This window comes from Mustela lutreola, chromosome 12 (assembly GCF_030435805.1).
Source record: "Mustela lutreola isolate mMusLut2 chromosome 12, mMusLut2.pri, whole genome shotgun sequence".
Lineage (NCBI taxonomy): Eukaryota > Metazoa > Chordata > Mammalia > Carnivora > Mustelidae > Mustela > Mustela lutreola.
In genome coordinates, this window is record NC_081301.1 from 83043745 (window position 1) to 83058822 (window position 15078).

Here is a 15078-nt window from a genome sequence, read left to right on the forward strand (position 1 = left end):
GTACTGACAAAAACACGTTTGTTTTTGTACCCTGTGCTGATCTTTTTGCAAAGCAAGGATATTCAAGTGTTCACAGACATAAAAATAGCATCTTTGTTCACAGACATAAAAAAAGCAGCTCTTTGCTAAAGAAAAATCATCTTCCCGTTAGTCCGAATTAACTTCATCTTTCCGATTAAAAACAACAACAACGACAAAATCCCAGACCTTCACAAAGAATGGGCTTCTTAATGTTCAGGTGGATAGCTGATATAGATTTTAGTTCTTTCCTCTAAGAACTAAGGATCTAAGTGTGTCTGAGTGTTTACTTTCTGGGTTCGTCCAATACTGCTGAAATGGACTTTGGAATCAGACTGACGTAGTTTAATTTCAAGCTCATTGCTTACTTGCTTACCTAGGACATGGTACTTACCCTTCATTGCCTCTTAGTTCCCAGATGAGAAAAAAGAGGATAGTAATAGAACCTCACATTTAGAGTTGTTTCGAGGTTTACGGAAGATACTGGTCCTAAAATGTGCACAGTGAATGCTTAACAAGTGTTAGTCAACCATTGCTTACTCAAAAGTTTTATGGGGTCGGTTGCTGTTGTATTTGGACTTACTGATCACTACTTTGTATTTGGGAAGGTGAAAATGCACCTTTTCAAATTTTGATGTACATGCTCTTGGGATGGCTTAGGTCTATCATGTCATCTGAAGAGTCTGGGGTGTCCTTCCTGATTGAATCTCCAGTCTTCCTCTGATTGAACTCATCAACTAGGAGCACAGCTGTGGGAACACCATTTCTCTGCTCAGAAAATTTCCATAGCAGTTTGGAACTGACCCCCTTCAAGCACAAACTGCTTGGCATTTAAAAGGCCTTCCCCAGTTGGGTCCCTCATCTACTCTTCTAGATTTATCACATTCCCTTTGCTCTCACCAAATGAAGTCAGTTGCATGCTTTTCCTAATACGTAACTGTGCTCCCCGGACCCCCTGACTCATATGGTTTACTCTGTCTAAAGTGGACAGAGCCCTTTACTTCTAACAAACCTACCCACCTTTCAGGAGAGGTCTGGCTTAACAGTTGTCTTGTCTTATCTCTTCTGTTTGGAATCATCTCACTTCTCAAAGCTTCTAGAATATGTTGTTTATGCTTCATTGTACAACCATCACGCCTGACTTTTCTTACTCATATGTAAACTTTATGAAAGCAGGGACCATTTCTTACCCATATGTTTATTTGCCACAGCACTTAGCCAGTACTTAGATCAATGTTTCCCAAACTATCTATGAAGAAAAACCATCCTTAAAAAAAATTACAACCTAAAAAAAAAAAATTACAATCTGCTACTAGGTATTTATCCAAAGGATCAAAAAATATAGATTTGAAGGAGTACATTCATCCTGATGCTATAGCAGCATTATCAACATTAGCCAAACTATGGAGAGAGCCTAAATGTCTGTCAACTGATGGATGGCTGAAGAAGATATGGTATATATATTTAAGGAGTATTACTTAGTCATCAAAAAGAATGAAATCTCGCCATTTACAACAACATGGTTGAAGCTAAGAATATATTATGCTAACTGAAATAAGCCAATCAGAGAAAGACAAGTATCATATGATCTCACTCATACATAAATAAATTTATTTATTTATTTTAAAGATTTTACTCATTTATTTGAAAGAGAGAGAGAGTGTACAAGCAGGGGGACAACAGAGGGAGAAGGAGAAGCAGGCTCCCCAATGAGCAGGGAGCCTGTTGTGGGGCTCGATCGTAGGACCCTGGGATCATGACCCAAGCTAATGGCAGATTCTTAACCAACTGAGTCACCCACGCTTTCCTCATATGTGGAATTTTTTCTTAAAAGATTTTATTTATTTACTTGGCAGAGAGACAGTGAGAGAAGGAACACAAGCAGAGGGAGTGGGGGAGTGGGAGAGAGAGAAGCAGGCTTCCCACTGAGCAGGGATCCAGATGCAGGACTCAATTTCAGGACTCTGGGATCATGACCTGAGCCAAAGGCAGATGCTTAAAGACTGAGCCACCCAGGTGCTCCCCTCATATGTGGAATTTAAAAAAGAAAACAGATAAACATATGGGACAGCGGAAAAGAAAAAAAGGAGAGAGGGAAACAAGACATAAAAGACTCTTAACAATAGGGAACAAACCAAGGGTTGTTGGAGAGCGGTGGATGGAAGATGGGCTAGATCAGTGATGGGTATTGAGGAGGGCACTTACCATGATGAGCCCTGGGTGTTGTACATAAGTGATGAATCACTGAATTCTACTCTAATAACCAGTATTGCACTGTATGTTAACTACCTAAAATTTAAATAAAAAGAAAAAAATATAATCTGTTGCAGACTAGGATTTTTTAAAATTTTATTTGTAATTTTTAAAATTTTTTGTTTTTATTTACATATATTATTAGTCCTAGATATACAGGTCTGTGAATTGTCCGGCTTACACATTTCACAGCACTCACCAGAGCACATATTCTCCCCAATGTCCATCACCCAGCCACCCTCTCCCTACCTCCCCTCCCCCCAGCAACCCTCAGTTTGTTTTGTGAAATTAAGAGTCTCTCAGGCTTTGTCTCCCTCCCGATCCCATCTTGTTTCATTTTTCCCTTCCCTACCACCCAAACCCCTGACTTTGCCTCTCAAATTCCTCATATCAGGGGCACCTGAGTGGCTCAGTGGGTTAGGGCCTCTGCCTTCGGCTCAGGTCATGATCTCAGGATTCTGGGATTGAGCCCCACATCGGACTCTCTGCTCATCGGTGAGCCTGCTTCCCCTCCCCTCTCTCTGCCTGCTTCTCTGCTTGCTTGTACTCTATCTCTCTGTCAAATAAATAAATAAAATCTAAAAAAAAATTCCTCATATCAGGGAGATCATATAATAATTGTCTTTCTCTGACTGACTTACTTCGCTCAGCATAATACCCTCTAGTTCCATTCATGTTGTTGCAAATGGCAAGATTTCATTTCTCTTGATGGCTGCCTAGTGTTTCATTATATATATACACAACATCTTCTTTATCCATTCATCTGTTGATGGACATCGAAGTTCTTTCCATAGTTTGGCTATTGTGGACATTGCTGCTCTAAACATTCAAGTGCACATGCCCCTTCTGATCACTACATTTGTATTTTTGGGGTAAATACCCAGTAGTGTGATTGCTGGGTCATAGGGTAGCTCTATTTTCAACTTTTTGAGGAACCTCCATGGTGTTTTCCAGAGTGGCTGCACCAGCTTGCATTCCCACCAGCAGTGAAGGAAGGTTCCCCTTTCTTGCATCCTCACCAACATCTGTCATTTCCTAACTTGTTAATTTTAGCCATTCTGATTGATGTGAGGTGGTATCTCATTGTGGTTTTGATTTGGATTTCCCTGATGTCGAGGGATGTGGAGCACTTTTTCATGTGTCTGTTGGCCATCTGGATGTTGTCTTTGCAGAAATGTCTGTTCATGTCCTCTGCCCATTTCTTGATTGGATTATTTGTTCTTTGGGTGTTAGGTTTGATAAGTTCTTTATAGATTTTAGATACTAGCCCTTTATCTGATATGTTATTTGCAAATATCTTCTCCCATTCTGTCAGTTGTCTTTTGGTTTTGTTTACTGTTTCCTTTGCTGTGCAAAACCTTTTGATCTTGATGAAATCCCAATAGTTCATTTTTGCCCTTGCTTCCCTTGCCTTTGGCGATGTTTCTAGGAAGAAGTTGCTGCAGCTGAGGTCGAAGAGGTTGCTGCCTGTGTTTTCCTCAAGGATTTTGAATAATTCCTGTCTCACATTGAGGTCCTTCATCCATTTAAGTCTATTTTTATGTGTGGTGTAAGGAATAATCCAGTTTCATTCTTCTGGATGTGGCTGTCCAATTTTCCCAACACCATTGTTGAAGAGAGGGTCTTTCTTTCTTTCTTTCTTTCTGTCTGTCTTTCTTTCTTTCTTCGTCAGAGACAGTGAGCATAGGCAGACAGAGTGGCAGGCAGAGGCAGAAGGAGAAGCAAGCTTCCTGCTGAGCAAGGAGCCCGATGCGGGACTCGATCCCAGGACGCTGGGCTCATGACCTGAGCCAAAGGTAGCTGCTTAACCAACTGAGCCACCCAGGCATCCCTTCTTTTCTTTTCTTTTTTTTTTTTTTTTTGAGAGGGTCTTTTTTCCATTGGACATTCTTTCCTGCTTTGTTGAAGATTAGTTGACCATAGAGTTGGGGATCCATTTCTGGGCTCTCTTTTCTGTTCCATTAATCTATGTGTCTGTTTTTGTGGCAGTACCATACTGTCTTGATGATTACAGCTCTGTAATAGAGCTTGAAGTCTGGAATTGTGATGCCGCCAATGTTGGGTTTCTTTTTCAACATTCCTCTGACTATTCAAGGTCTTTTCTGGATCCATATAAATTTTAGGATTATTTGTTCCATTTCTTTGAAAAAGAAAATCGATGGTATTTTGCTAGGGATTGCATTAAACATGTATGATTGCTTTAGGTAGCATAGACATTTTCACAATATTTGTTCTTCCAATCCAGGAGCATGGGATGTTTTTCCATTTCTTTGTGTCTTCCTCAATTTCTTTCATGAGTACTTTATAGTTGTCTGGATACAGATTCTTTGCCTCTTTGGTTAGGTTTATTCCTAGGTATCTTATGGTTTTGGGTTCAATTGTAGATGGGATTGACTCCTTATTTTCCCTTTCTCTGTCTTCTTGTTGTTATATAGAAATGCAACTGATTCTGTGCATTGATTTTATATCCTGACACAGTACTGAATTCCTGTATGAGTTCTAGCAGTTTTGGAGTGGAGTCTTTTGGGTTTTCCGCATAAAGTATCATATCATTTGTAAAGAGTGATAGTTTGACCTCTTCTTTGCTGATTTGGATGCCTTTAGTTTCTTTTTGCTGTTTGATTGCTGAAGCTAGGACTTCTAGTACTATGTTGAATAGCAGTGATGATATTGGACAGCTGTGCCGTGTTCCTGACCTGAGAGTTTTTCCCTATTGAGAATGATATTTGCTGTGGGTTTTTCATAGATGGCGTTGATGATATTGAGGTATGTACTCTCTATCCCTACACCATGAAAAGTTTTGATCAAAAAAAGGATGCTGTACTTTGTCAAATGCTTTTTCAGCATAGTGAGGTATCATATGGTTCTTGTTCTTTGTTTTATTAATGTATTGTACCCTATTGATTGACTTATGGATGTTGAACCAAACTTGCAGCCCTGGAATAAATTCCACTTGGTCTTGGTGAATAATCCTTTTCATGTACTGTTGGATCCTATTAGCTGGTATTTTGGTGAGAATTTTTGTATCTATGTTTATCAAGAATATTGTCTATAATTCTCTTTTTTAATGGGGTCTTTGTCTGGTTTTGGGATCAAGGTAATCCTGGCCTCATAAAATGAGTTTGGAAGTTTTCTTTCCATTTCTATTTTTTGGAACAGTTTCAGGAGAATAGGTATTAGTTCTTCTTTAAATGTTTGGTAGAATTCCTCCTGGGAAGCTGTTTGGCCCCGGGCGCTTGTTTGTTGGGAGATTCTTGATGACTGCTTCAATCTCCTTACTGGCTATGGGTCTGTTCAGGTTTTCTATTTCTTCCTGGTTCAGTTTTGGTAGTTTATACATCTCTAGGAATGCATCCATTTCTTCCAGATTATCAAATTTGCTGGCATATAGTTGCTCATAGTATGCTTTTATAATTGTTTGTATTTCTTTGGTGTTGGTTATGATCTCTCTTCTTTCATTCATGATTTTATTTATTTGAGTCCTTTCTCTTTTCTTTCTGATAAGTCTGGCCCGGGGTTTATCAATCTTATTAATTCTTTCAAAGAACCAGCTCCTAGTTTCGTTGACTGTTCTACTGTTTTTTTTTGGTTTCTATTTCATTGATTTCTGCTCTGATCTTTATTATTTCTCTTCTCCTGCTGGGTTTAGACTTTCTTTGCTGTTCTTTCTCCAGCTCCTTTAGGTGTAGGGTTACATTGTGTATTTGAGACCTTTCTTGTTTCTTTTTTCTTTCTTTTTTTTTTTTTTTAAAGATTTTATTTATTTATTTGACAGAGTAAGATCATAAGTAGGCAGAGAGGCAGGCAGAGAGAGAGAGAGGGAAGCAGACTCCCTGCTGAGCAGAGAGCCCAATGCGGGACTCGATCCCAGGACCCTGAGATCATGACCTGAGCTGAAGGCAGAAGCCCAACCCACTGAGCCACCCAGGTGCCCCTAGACCTTTCTTGTTTCTTGAGAAAGGCTTGTACCGCTATATATTTTCCTCTCAGGACTGCATTTGCTGGGTCCCAGATTTTGAACAGTTGTGTTTTCATTATCATTTGTTTTCATGAATTTTTTCAATTCTTCTTTAATTTTCTGGCTGACCCATTCATTCTTTAGCAGGATGCTTTTTAACCTCCAGGTATTTGGGTTCTTTCCAACTTTCCTCTTGTAATTGAATTCTAGCATCAGAGCATTGTGGGTAGACTAGGATGTTTGTAAAATATCATAAAAGTGAATTATTAGAAAAATGAAGTAAAAACCAGACACAAAATACAGTCCTAAATAGATCATTATTATAGCCATTAGGCACATAATTATACTCTCAAGTGCTATAGTTGTATTTAAACACTCAATTTTTGTACTTTTCTTATCTCCCACTAGTAAGTATATGGACTAGGAGTTAACAGAAAATATACATATATTGGTCTCTGCCCCCAGGTTCTGGCACAGAGCCCCTAAAATACTTGCAATTTCCTAATGATAAGAGCATGAGGAACATCTTTTGTTCTAATATTTGCTCTTAGATTTTGTTTCCTGACATAAGGGTCCTAAAACCCTTATAATTTCCTAGGAGATTTGAGTGTCTTTTAAAAAAATTATTTATTTGAGAGAGAGAGAGAGAGGGAGGGGGAAGGGCAAAGGAAGAGAGAGGGTCTCAAGCAGACTCTCCACTGAGTGTGGAGGTTGACACAGAACTTGGTCTTCACCCCAAGATCATGATCTGAGTCTTAATCAAGAGTTGGATGTTTAAGCAATTGAACAATCCAGGCACTCCAGGTGTGTCTTTTGTTTTAAGGAGTTGACTCTGGGTGAGCACCTGGATGGCTCCTGGATGGGGACTTGTTACCAAAAGACCCAGCCATAGTCGGAAGCTTAGAATTTTCATCCCCTTTTCCCCATTCTACAGCAGGTGGGCAGGAGCTGGAAATGGAGTTAATGACTGATCATGTCTACATGATGAAATCTCCATAAAAGTCCCAGAAGTCTAGGGTTTGGTGGGGAGGGCTTCCAGGTTGGTGAACACATCTACCTCCTGGGAGAGTGACACACCCCGATTCCACCAGGACAGAAGCTCCTGCACTCAGGATCCTCCCAGACCTTGCACTGGGACATCTTCTTCATCTGGTTACTTACCTGTATCTTTTATCATGCCCTTTAAAAAAGGACAAACCAGTAAACATAAGTGAGTTTTTCCCTGAGTTCTGTGAGTCGCTCTAGCACATTAATCAAACCCCAGGAGGGGATTGTGGGAACCTCAGGTTTATAGTTGACAGGTCAGAAGCACAGGGAACAACCTGGACATTAAGTAGAGGGCAGTCTTATGGGAATGAACCGTTATCCTGTGGGATCAGATGCTAACTCTAAGTAGAGTGTCAGAAGTGAGTTGAATTGTAGGACACCTAGCTGGTGTCACAGTACATTCCTTGCTGGGGGAAAACACATGTACTTCATGTCAGAAGTATTGTGAGTGTGGTAGTCACATCAGAGGAAAGGAGACACACAGGAGAAAAGCTGTTTCCAGCTTAGGCTGGTGTAAGTCTACAGGCCCCACACTAAAGTAGCATCACTATATGTAACTGCTATGTATGTATATTCGTTAGATAAATCAATCCATGGAATAGACAATGTTTTATAACAAATTTTCTCAGTATTTTTCCACTGTTGTTAGTCTCAGGGTCCATTCTTTCAGAATATAAGATAATTAATTATTAATAAACTATGATGAAATTTTCCCACATTGGCTTGATGAATTCTGAATCTTACACTGATGCAGTTAAATAAGCAAACCCAGATATGATTTTTCTCTTTGAAAGGATAAAGGTGGAATGGGAAAATTGTTACATGCCAGAAATTCAGAGATACTCCCTATTGAAGAAAAAATGAAAACTCTCATTTAGGCTTACTGTTCTGTCTTAAATCATTTAATTTCAAGTAATATCCTTTAAATTAAAGACGTATACATCACACAATTTACATGTTTAGTCAGGAAGTACATTGAAAGTTCATTAAATCACATCTAGGGAATTTAAGTGAACTCAAGTAAGTAAATTAAGTGCTGAGTTAATTAAGTTGTTAATTAGTTAATTAACTGTTATAGTTTTAAGTGATGCCATTAACAAACTGACATAAATTTCAGTTTTACTTTCCTATATTTAGCAGGCCTTCATGGAACTGTAAAAGCTTGAGGGCCTAATTCTTTCCACAGAGTTTTGAACCAAATACTAACATATTTATAATAAGATTTTTATTATTTAGGGTTGAAGGCATTTTAAAACAATTTGTCTAATTGCTTTTTTTTTTTTTTTTTTGCTTTTGCAAATCATAAGATACTCTCTTCATTTGCTTTTTTTCCTATAAAATAGACTATCTAAGTGAAATAAAGATGAAAATATAGGGCATACCCAGTTTGGTGTATGCCACCACATTTTTTAAAAAAAGTAAGCTCTGTGGTCAATGTGGGGCTTGAACTCATGACCCAAGATCAAGAGTTTCATGCTCTCCCAACTAAACCAGCTAGGTCCCCCATATTGCTTTTTGCTAGGTTTTTGGGCCTGAAGGTTTCAGAAAGGTAGATTCCGGTTATGTGCTATAAAACAAACCACCCCAAAACTTGGTGGCTTAACATAAGAACAGTCATCTGTATAGTCCACACATCTGCCAGTTGGGCAGGGCTGCATGGGGACAGCTCATCTGTCCTGCCAAGGCCAGGGTTGGTCATTTCCAAGAAGGCTCATTCACATCGCTAGCAAGCTGGTGGGAGTTCAGCCGGGGCTGTCTCCTGGAGCCTTGGTTCCTCTCCTCATGGGTCTCTCCCCAGGTTTGTTTGGGCTTCATCACAGCATAGGGGCTGGCTTCAAGAGTGAGTTGTATGAGGCCTTGACAGAGGTCTTCTTATGACCTCGGAAATCCCAGAACATCATTTCTGCGGTATTATGTTGGTCAGCCCACATTCAAGGAGAAGGGGATTACTTCATCTTTCACCGGGAAAAGTACCAAAGACGTAAAGGACTAATTCATTTCAGTAACTTAAGGAGGATGTGTAAACTCACATAGTGGTTTTTGGATCCTGAAAAAGGTGGAGATTTTAAAATGTTCAGGGGCACCCGGCTGGCTCAATTGGTAGAGCATGCAACTCTTGATCTTGGGGTTGTAAATTTAAGCCCCACACTGGGTGTGGAGCCTGCTTTAAAAAAAGGAACTTAAGGGGAGGTAGGTGGGGGATGGGTTAAAAAAGAGTTGGGGATTAAGGAGTATGCTTGTCGTCCAGGTTTATATGGAAGTGTTGAATCACTATATTGTACACCTGAAACCCATATTATACTGTGTATTAACTAACTGGAATTTAAATAAAAACTTAAGAAAATAAAATTCTGTCTCCATCTTTAAAAAAATAATAGCAGTATCTGGGTGGCACAGTTGGTTAAGTGTCTGACTTTTTTTTTTTTTTTTTTTAATTTTTGGCTCAGTCATGATCTCAGCATCATGGGGTAGAGCCCCACACTGGGCTCCACACTCAGTGCAGAGTCTGCTGATGACTCTCTTTCCCTCCCCTTCCCCTCCTGCCTCTCCTCTCCATATTCTCTCTAAAATAAACAAATCTCTCTCTCTTTTTTTCCAAAGATTTTATTTATTTATTTGACAGAGAGAGATCACAAGTAGGCAGAGAGACAGACAGAGGGAGAGGAGGAAGCAGGCTCCCTGCTGAACAGAGAGCCTGATATGGGGCCCAATCCCAGGGCCCCAAGACCATGACCCCAGCTGAAGGCAGAGGCTTAACACACTGAGCTACCCAGGTGCCCCTAAACAAATAAATCTTAAAAAAAATAATAAAACTATAAAATTTTTCCTCAGGGCTACCACACAATTAGCTGAACATTATGAGCAACACCACGAGCAGATAATGTAGTAGAAGGCACAGTAGTTCTGGACAGAATGTCTGGGTTTTGGTTTAGATTCTGTTGTTCTAGGTGAGAGATTTTAAAAAAATTATTTACCCTAAGACTCTGTTTTCTGGTGTTTAAAAGAAAGATAAAAATATTGGCACTATTGATGTATATCCCGGGACAGGTGAGAAGCCTAAATGGGTTACTATATAGAAAGAATGTATTTTAGGTGGAAAAACAAATTATATATGTATTGCTGGACATTCTTACTGCCAGAATATACCTATTATATTATCTTCCTTAAACATTATCTGTTGCTAATTGGTTTATACTGCATTTTTATTTATTTGTGTATCAATAACGCAGAATTCTTGCCCTACTGTGTTCATTGTGAATTAAGATTGCATGACCTCAGACAATTTGCTTATACATTAGGAGGATGCAATTCGTGTAACCAGGAAAGTAAGAGAAAGGGCATTTCCCCACCATTGTAAGTTTGGATGCTGGGACATGTGGAGTTGGGGACATATAGGCACCTTATCTAATATGGAAGTAATACCTGAAAGAGTGGTGCTAGATTGGAGCTCATGTGAGTTTCTGTATCCATCAGACTATCAATCTGGGAGCATGAGCCATGGCACAAAAGGGTGTCAGTGTTGCTAAGTGGTTGGGATTGGTGGTGATGACCATGGTTCAAGCCCAACAGAAGTTTAAATGATCTCAACTGGTCCCACTAAGGGTTTGTCATTAGTGACAATGCCAGGCAATTGAGCATCTGAGAGAAGCAAGCATTAGAGATGAAGAAAGTAGAAGGAATTGATTAAAACTCCCCTAAAGGATTATGGTTGGAGATGCTTGATGAACTGCACTTTGATACCTAAAAAGAGAGTGTGAGACAACCCAGTGTCTTCCTCATGAAGGCAAAACTAAGCGGAGTGTCTGAGCCAACTACAAGGAAGGAATGTGCCTGTGGGTTGGGGCTTGTTCAGGCATTAGGTTAGCATAGACATTCCTCTAAAATTTCTCCAGGCCTTTCTTTTACACCTTGATCAGTGTTGTGCATCTTATCTCCTTTGCTAGGAGCATGACCTCCTTTAGGGCAGCCCCCTCCCCCCCCAGTTAAGGGCTTATAAAATATTTAGTGAATTATATTTCCAAATGAGTCTAAGATACACTGTAGCAAATGTTGGATTGGGTACTGAAGAAGAGACCTCATTGCAGCCTTAAAATAAGTGTTGGCTTCCTTAAAGACGAGAAAAGAGAAAGTGGAGACAGACCCATCCTGGGTGGTCCAGTTGGCTACTTTTTTGCTGCCAGGCTAGAGCATCTAGTGCTCTCAGATGCAACTGATTGGCAAAAACTGGGAAGATGGGCTTGACTTCTAAAAGCTTCTGAAAGCTCACAACCACAGAATTGGGCGCGCACAATATGTACTTGGTAGAAGTGGAATTCTCCTCTTGGCAGCTCTCACATGAACTGGAGATGGCACCCAAGACTAATGTCCTGCATGGTGTGTGGGTAGAAATGGATACAGAGAGTGAGTAAAGCAAATATTCTACATGGTGCCTAAAATGTATCTGTAGCAGCTTTTCTCAAGTAGGAGATCAGTAAATGCAAAACAATATGCAGTAAATTCCCTCTTCCCTGGACAGTCAGGACGTAAGTTGTTTATCATATCATCAGGTTTTAAGAATGTCCTGCAAGGACTGTATTTTATGGGAAGCACTGTTGATTGTCTATTCAATATCTAGTCTTTCTCTCTTCCTCTGTAGTTGTTGCATCTGGCCACGTGCCTAGCTATAAAATGATATTTTATGCATAGATAGATAGGGCACAAATAATAAGTATGCAGAGGTCACTCGATGGGACTTCCCAAGGACCTTTTTCTGAAGGTGCAGAGTTGGCCAGAAAGCACAGCCTTTGTGCCAATTCCTTCCTTTTCTCTTCATCCTGCCTAGATTGCTGGAGTTGTATGAGCCATCTCAGGACTGTGAGGCAAACTTGAAGATGGAAATCACAGTTAAGTTATTGAAGCAGAAAGGAAGAGCCTGTGCTCTTGATGACCATAGGGTGGCCCTTCCAGCTCTAGACTGTCCACTGCTATGTTTGGTTTCTGTTAATAGAGACCAAGAGAAGTTCTTTCTTCAGGGTATTGAATGCAATAAAATTATTTAAACAATATAGAGATAATGAACTTATTTTTTTAAATATATTTTTAACCTTTCCTTCTTCCAGAAATGAATTACAGGGATTCCTAAATTCCAGGATAGTACAAACTAATGTCAAAAGACCAAAGGAAAAAAAAAAGTGAATCAACAAGGAGTTCCTGAACATACTTTAATCTTTTGTCTCCCTTCATTTTATAATTCAAAATTACATTAGGATCTTTTTAAAAAAAGATTGATTTTTTTTATTTGAGAGGGATAGAGGATGCACATGTGTGAGTGGGGGGAAGGCAGAGGGAGAGAATCTCCAAGCAGGCTCTCTGCTGAACATGGAGCCCAACACAGGGTTCGATCCCATCATCCATGAGATTATGACCTGAGCTGAAGCCAAGAGTTGGTCTCAACTGACTGAGCCACCCAGACACCCCTCAAGTTATAACAGGCTCTTTAATGACTTATGGTCATCATTATGGGCATCATATGTTAGAAATTCTGGTTAATAGAGAGTCCTGTTTAATTGAATGCCACTAGGGAGGTCTCAGGGTAGCACAACAGAGACTTCTAACTGGCCATCAGTGGCTCTTCTCATCACAGTAACTAATGCTCTCCAGTTCTCTGTAACACATATCCGTGCATGCTCCCTATAGCTGGTTGAGTAGTATCCTGTCCAGTAAACAGTTGTGGTTCTTCTCCAAATCTCTCTGTATCAGCTGTACTGGTTACAGTAATTATATAATTTAATGAAATATTATGTGGTTTGGTAACCTATAAGGGGGAAAGAGAAGAGTTGTTACTCTGACAACTAAGTCCAATGCTTGGAAAGACTATAAAGCTGAATTTTCCATAAAATTTTAACTTTTGGGATTAGGTGTGGGGAAGCCATTTTTTACTGGTGGGAAAAAAATCAGGTAAAAGTCTTCTGATTACTTTCATTCTTTAAGCAGTAATGCAGTATGAAAAAAAAAAAAAAACCCATGGAGTGCTCCGAAGAGTGTACCCAGAAGCAAAAAAAGGCAGCCCTACATCCAAAATTGGTTAATACACATGGATTTAAGTGTTTTAATAGAAAAGAAAGTGTTTAAGGTGTGTATAAATATAATAATTCTCCATTCTGTCAGGCATGTTATGTACCTTACTCTGTTAGGATAGATAAGAGTCCTTCTGCTGCTTGTACAGAATTCACATAGTACGGGCATGTTAAATAAAGGAATAAAAATCCAGGGGTATGAAGAAGTGATTAAATGTACCAGGTGGCAAATAAGTGATGCTAGTTCTACAATTGCTATGTTATCCTGTGCTCTTGGGGGCAGACATTACTCATCAATCATGGTCTTCTGTGATCAATCACTAATCAAGTCAGTCTTCAAGTGTCGAAAACCAAGAAGTTACTACCAGTTAATCAGTTGGCACTCGACATTGAATGTATCAACCATGGCTTAGAGTAGAATAGTGCAGTAGGCGCTGATCATGGATTACCATGTCACTTGAGGCTATGCAGGTTGGAAGTGTGTCAGAAAGATACGCCAGGGGGATCTGGGTGAACATCCACCATTCATAGATTGCTGGGGTCCATCCGGCCAGCCTCCTTCCTCTAGGCAGTGTCCCTTTCTTCTTCATCACATCAGTGTTTCTTTCAGAACAGTAGTCTAGATGGAGATCTTGTCAAAGAGAAGGCAAGTTCTGTCGGGATGTGCTTTAGCATCACTGTGGCTGAGTTATGCCTAGGCAGCTTGGTGTGCTAGCTTGACCCTGGCAACAGAATGTCCAGATTTGACGCTGGTGTCACCATGTCCTAGCTCTGACCAAGGCAAGTTAACCTCTTCAAGTTTCTGTTATCAGTAGTGGGTTTATAAGGGTTAAATGTAATAATGCATGGACGGTATAAAAGACTGGTTCCAGCATTTTCACACCCTCTACAGCAGGGTTTTCTAAGCATGAGTCCATGAGTTCTTTGAAATCCTGTGCATGGTATGCTCAGGGTCCATAACTTTCATCAAATTCTCAAAGGAGTCTGGAACGAAAACAAAAGCAAACCAAAACAAAACAAGAAATACCTAAAGCTTTCTTCTTTAGAGCCATGCTTAACAAATTTTAATGAATCCCCTGAAGATCTCTTAAAATGCCAATTCTAATTTAGTAGGTTCCGAGGGGGGCCTGTGGCTGTGTATTGTTGACAACCTCCAGTTGATGGTGATGCTGCTGACCCATGGCCCACATTTTAAGTACCAAAGGTCTAAAGGACCCACCCCTTTATTTCCTTCTTCTGCCGAGAGGACTAGCCCATGATCATTAAAAGCACGAGCTCTGGACTCAGCATGGGTATGCTTTCGGCCTTGACCTTCACTAATTCTATAACCTTGGTCAAGCTGCTGAACATCTTTCTCTCTGCCCCAGTTTCTTCAACTGTGAAACGGGGGAAATACTAGTACTTCCACGATAGGGTTGATATGAGGATTAAATGAGATAGTTTAAACTATCTAATAGTTTAGTGTAGTAATAGTGTAAACTATCTCATTTAATATAGAAGTATAATATAGAAGTACTATCTCATTTAACAACACAGTATGTGTTGTTATTAGTTTATTTACCACCTTGGGAGTACACAGAGAGTGCACTCTCTGTTGCTGCCACCACATTCTTAGCTGTCTCTGGATTGTGTCATGCCTGAAGCAATGTCTCCTACCAATGACATAGGAGTCAAATAAAATCGTGAAACATAAAATATCCCTCTCTTGGGGAGATAGATATAACAGGAAACACTTGTTTAGTTCAC